The sequence below is a fragment of the Lissotriton vulgaris genome, chromosome 4_1 (genome assembly GCF_964263255.1).
Source record: "Lissotriton vulgaris chromosome 4_1, aLisVul1.2, whole genome shotgun sequence".
Lineage (NCBI taxonomy): Eukaryota > Metazoa > Chordata > Amphibia > Caudata > Salamandridae > Lissotriton > Lissotriton vulgaris.
The window spans coordinates 1988360262-1988366261 of NC_141691.1; positions in this window are offsets into that span (position 1 = coordinate 1988360262).

Sequence of the window (6000 nt, forward strand, 5' to 3'; positions counted from 1 at the left end):
CGGAGAGCTGGGAGGCCCACGGCCTGCGTGAGATGGTTTCGAGGATTGTGCATGGTGTGGGGCAGGCATAGGGACTCATGGAAGGCTCTTTTCGTGAGGGACTCCAGGTCCATGTCCCGAGAGCATACGCGCACTTGCTTCTTTATCGCGTGTTTGATGGTCGTATAGTTGACGAGGTCTGGGTTCCACGATTCGATTGCCAGATTCAATTGTGTCCTGGCTGCTTCGATGGTAGTTGACCAGGGGTTCCCAGGTTCAATGAAAATGTGTTTCACGACGGCCTTCATTGTGTTGTCACGTGCCGCAGTTGTGAGATAATAATATTTACTTAGGGCTGCCATCTCTTCCAGAGTTTGTTGATTAAGGGAGAATTCCAGGCGGATTAGAGTGTTTCTTGTGCATTTCGGTAGTTGGTACAGTCTCTTGTATGCTCCACAGTGAATTTTTTCCAGCTCCTTGTTCAGTTTGCCTGGGTACGCCTGTTGTGCGTAATTAAGGGCCGGCATTAGCTTGGCCTTGAGGACTCTTTGGATGGCCATTGCTGTAGGGCTGTGTATGAGGGCTTGTAGTTTACATAGGGCAAAGGTGATGGACTTACCTTTGCCCTGTATTTTCTTTAAGTGGGTACCGCACAACCCTGATTCATGGAAGGAGACTCCTAAGTATATGTATTTCTGAGTGCAGTCCAAAGTTAAATGGCCAACGCTCCATTTTGCTCTTTTTTTTTTTTGGGGTAATGCCCAAAAATGACTTTTTGATTTAGTCTGATTCACTACCAGCCTGTTTCTGTTGTTATATATTGCCAGAGCGGTGAGTGCCTTATGGAGTCCTGTTTTTGTGTGATCCAAAATTACGAGATCGTCCGCATACTGCATGAAATGTATTTTGGTTGCCCCGATCTTTGGCGTTGCTAGGGCGGCCCCCTGCAGTGCTGTCTCCATGTCTGCTGTATATAAATTGAATAGTAGGGGCGCCAGCACGCACCCTTGTTTTAAGCCGCGGTTCGTATCTATCTTGTCTGTTGCAGAGTCGTTTGAAAGTTTGATTCTTACCCAGGTGTTTTGGTACAGAGATTGTATTGCTCTTAACAGGGAGGGATCGATGTTCCAATGGACCAGCTTTCTCCATAAGATGGTGCGGTCTACTCCATCGAACGCGGCAGAATAGTCGATGAAGCAGGCGAACAAAGGGAGACTTTTGCGCAGCCGTGCTCGGTTGACTAGGTAAGAGAGTGCTGTGATGTTGTCTATGGTCGAGGACCCTGGTCTGAAGCCGGTTTGACAGAATGGCAGGAGATTTTCTTCGCTTGCCCAGTCTGTGAGGTATTTCAAGATAGCGCTTGCGTAGGCTTTGCCCTCGATGTCCAGCAGGGCGATCATGCGGTAGTTTGTTGGATCTGATTTGGTCCCTTTTTTGTGGATTGGATGCAGGAGCGAGCCTCGCCATGAATCAGGCACAGCCCCCGACAGCCAGCAGTCAGAAAATAGGCAGGTCAAGTTTTCCGACCAGAATTCGATGTTTGATTTAAACAAATGGCCTGGTAGGCCATTGGGGCCCGGTGCACCATTTGGTCTGATTTTTTTTTTTTAGTATTTCGGACACTAGAGCTTTTCCGGGAGGGGGTGTTGAATTAGTGGTTAAGGGCAAGTTCACTTTTTGTGGGGTTGTGTTATGTGGCTGGGTAGTTAGTCCTTCTTCCTTATAAAGAGCTTTTACATGACGGACCCAGACGGATGCCTCAAGGGAGTTTTCTCTATGGTTTATGCCTCGACCAAGATGACTAATGTAACTCCAGAACTCTTGTGATTTTGCGGGGCTCAGCAGATCGAAAATTTTAAGCCACTGTGCCTCACAGTGATTACGCTTTGCGGCCCACACTTTTAAGGAGTGGCTCTTGGCGACATCTTGCAGTTGGATTTTGTTTTTGATTGTGCGGTGTTTACTGTAGGCTTTTCGTTTTTTGTTTAAGTCCTTTGCGCTGGTTTTAATTTCTGCGTTGAATCCAAAGGTCGTCGGCGGATGCCAGTCAATTGCCCTTGGTTTGTCCCCACCACCCCTGAGTTCTGCCGCTAGGGTCGAGGTGATTCCATCCCATGTAGCTATTAACTCCTGGTTGTGTTTACGCGGGGGCCAGCCTGCCCACGTGTTTACCCAGTTGTTAAAGGTTGCTGTGGCTACCTGTCCCCATTTTATTCTTCTGGGCAGCTTTATTAATTCTTGGCCATCCGATGCCCCCATGCATGAGGGTTTGTATCGTGATTGCACTAGTAGGTTCATGGTGATTGTTAGGGCTGCATGATCACTATCATTGCGTTGGTGAACTATGAAGTTTGTCAATTTGTCTTGCAGTTTATCACTTAAAATGATGTGATCGATCGTCGTTTGGTTGTTGTACGTGTGACCGATCAAGGCTCCCGGGGATTTCTTTAAGAGCAATGTGTGGGCCGTCGCCAATTTATAAGATTTTATGAAATCGTTCAGTGCTTTGGTCTCCCCACGATGTTGGTTTTGCTTGGTAGAAACCCCTATGTTGTGGATGTTAAAGTCGCCGAGGATAATGCAGTCTAATGATGGATGGCTTAGCAGTAAAGTTTCTAATTGATTTACCAGTGTGAGCGAGTTCGATGAGTTTTCCTGCGAATTATGGTAAATGTTGATTAACAGTATTGGTGGAGTTCCGTTAATGAAGTGGGGGAATTTCAGAATGCCCGCCTGTAGGGTGTCTGATTGATTGTGTAGTTCCTTGAATTCTATGTTCAAGGCGTGTTTTATGTAGACACAATTCCCCCCTGAAGGTCTTCCGAATATATTGGTCTTTTTAGCCGCTTTACTGTATTCTGCATAACCTCTTAGCGAGAGTGGGTGGGTCAACCAAGTTTCCTGTGTGCATATGATGTCTGCTTCCTCCAAGAAATTCACCGCGTCTGGGCTTAGTAGCAGCTTTTTGAGGCCTGAGACGTTCCACGTTAATATTTTTAGACTCTCAGTGAATTTCTCTTTTGTCCTCAGTGTTTTTTCTCGCTCACAGACCGAGAGTTGAAATGATCGGGCTAAATTTGCTGGGCGAACTGTGTTAGGAGCTGGAATTTAGTGCAGATGACAGCCAGGACCAGTCGTTGCTTGAGTGACCCCTAGTTATACAGTCGTTTTCCTTGACTGAGATTGGTTGTAATCTTAATTGGGGTACCGTTGGTTGAGCTGTTGTTCATGCTGCCTTTGCACCCCAGAAGGACCGACTCAATTTTTAGGCGATGGTTGAGAGGAGCGTTTGTGAGTGTAGGGTCAGCCACACCCTGTATCTGATTGTCCGGCTTAGGGTGTGGGATCGATGATTTTAGAATTGAGGGGTATTTTTGGGTCGGCCTTGCCTTTATCTTTATGCCCCAGCTTTCTAGTAGGGGTTGTTGGCTCCGCAGTGCCTCCGCCAGGTCTCGCTTGATGAAACTTAACTCCGTTGTTTCGTTTTTTTTCTTCCACATCCGGGGGCAGGAAAGAGATGGATTCGATGTCTTTGGTGTTTATACCTTCCAATCCCGGGAGGTTTGCACAGAGTGTTAGGAGGTTACTTCGGTTGAGGATGTCCCATTCTCCTTGAGAAGTGTATTCTGGGTATAGCAGTATTTTCCGGTCCTTGCCATTTGCTTGAGTTGCACTGGCCTTGTTAAGCCAATTTTTACCATGGGTTTCAGTTGGAGGTATCGATGTCAAACCAGACGGGTGAAAGTTTGTCTGCTGATTAGATCCTGTTGACGGTTGTGGTGTCTCCATGGGCATTGAGCTAGGGGAGCAGTTCTTGTTCCATTGCCTATTGGCGGGTTGCTCCAGCTTAAAGGATGTTGGCCCATGGGGGGCACTCTGAGAATCTCCGAAGGTGACATCGATTGTTTTTAAGTTATCGGGAATTGATGCTTCACTCATTGTAAAGTTGGGTTGCACTGGGTTCTCAAAGCTTGTTTGGCAGTGCACCTGAGTATGTTGCGTGGCTTCATCGTGACTAGTTGCCTGCGGTTCATACGCATGTTTTTGTGTTATTGGTGCTGTATCAGGTTGAGAAGGCGTGGGCGGAGCAAACAAGCTTGGGTCCGAGGCTGGGGTAAATGAGCCTGAGTTTCCAGTCAATGGGCCTATTACTTCTACTGTATGCATGGGGGCTGCCAAGTTTGGTGTTTCGTCTGTGATGATGTTATCGGGAGGCTGCTTATTAGGTCGTAACCAATTGTGGATAAGGCTGGTGGCATATGCGTTGTTTTTCTTCGCCTTGTTGAGTTTTCTTAGTTTTTTCTTGTTTTTCCTTGACCGGTTTTGTTGCTCTGGGCTCGACGGCTTAAGGGTTTGTTGGTGGACCTGACTTTCAGCCTTGGTCAGAGGTGTTCTTGTCCCGCCAGCAGAAGACGAGGCCAGGGGAGCTGGCTTTTCCGAGCTGCTTGGGCAGGGAATTACTGGGCTGTTGTCCATGGAATGTGCCTGAGCTAGGCCCTGTGTAATTGGAGGCCTGCTATTCAAGCATTTTTTCTTTTTATTTGCCTCACCCTTGAGGTCCTCTATCAGAGTGGTCATAATATTTGGAAGTTTTTCTAAGCTGTGCAGGATCGGACTGCAGCTGCATGACTCTTGCTTTAGTTGTGTGCTGTCCTGCGCTCTGCGTATCAGGGCGTTCAAGTTGTCCAGTTTAGAGTCTATCCCCGAGATCAAATTTGCCACTATTTGTAGAATGTTAATCTGCACATCAAGCTTGTCCGCGTGCATTATCGCAGCACTGGTCATTGAGACAAGGGCTTCGCTGATTAATGATAAATAGTTAGTGTTTGCAAGGCCACTATCTGAGGGCAGGGATGGGGCCATTTTATCGTTTTCTGGGAGGCCCAGTCTTGGTGTGTTCAGTGGGTGATTTGGAGTCCCATTGAATAATTGTCGGGTTGCACCTTCCTTAGTGGTGGAGGGATCATAGATCGAATCTGTGTGCATCGGTAAGATGGGCGGGGTTGTGCCTCCTCTCTTGTCAGCGTGGGTGCTGTCTGAAGGGGTGTGTATGTTTGCTTTGACTGCGGGTGGGCTGCTCCACTGGCGGTCCGCTAGAGGGGAGAAAGTCTGGGCTGTGGTTGTGGTGTTTGGTTGGGTAGGCCCGAGTGCCACCATGTCCAGTGGCGAAGGTTTGAGGGGCATACCGCTCTGGTGGATAAGTATTGTTGGTGAGAGGGGTATCCTGTTTGCCCGAGGGCTTGCGAGTATTGGGTTCAACTCTTCTTCCTCCATTACGTTGTTAATGGGTAAACTGTCCGGAGTCCTGGGGCAGGCGGGGGTGGAGGATATTTTGGGGTTCAAAAAACTTCTTATGTCTCTAGTCCCAGCGGAGCAGTTTGAGCGTTCTTTAATGCTGAGCCTGAGCTTGTGCGCTTTTGGATTCAGGGAGCTAGGAGACTCCCCCGTGGTGGCAGTCGGGGGGAGAGCTGAGAGGGAGGGAGCCGTTGGTTCCACGCTGAAGTCAATATGCTGTCCCGGAGAAGTTGGAGTTGCTCCAGTCGCTCCCGCTGCTCCTGCGTGTTCCCAGTCCCAGGGCCCTGGACCTAGATGAGGTCCCCCTAGTTCTACTAATGGGGGGTAAAATAGCTTCGCCTTCCGTCTCTTGGCAGAGCTGTGTGGCCGGGGCTTCTCCTGGGGTTGGATTAAAGTACAGTTTCTGGTCCTCATATTAGGGTTGATTTAGACGGCTTACTGGCACCTGAGTTACTGCAACTCGAATGATGAGACCCGCGTGATAGATGGGGTCTGGATGGGGTCTGTGGTATTCTCCTAGTATCTCCTGCTGGATGAGGAGCTCTGGGCCCCCTAGTGCTGCTACAGACCCGGTGCATATGCTGGTGGACAAATACGAGTTGCAGGTCGCAGTGTTGGCGTGATTTTTGGCGTTTGATGTGTGGGATTCTAACTCCGGCACCGGGTGCGGGTTGGTGCTGCTGAATGCACGGTGTTATGCTCCTGCTGCGCTCCTGGCCCCGTCAG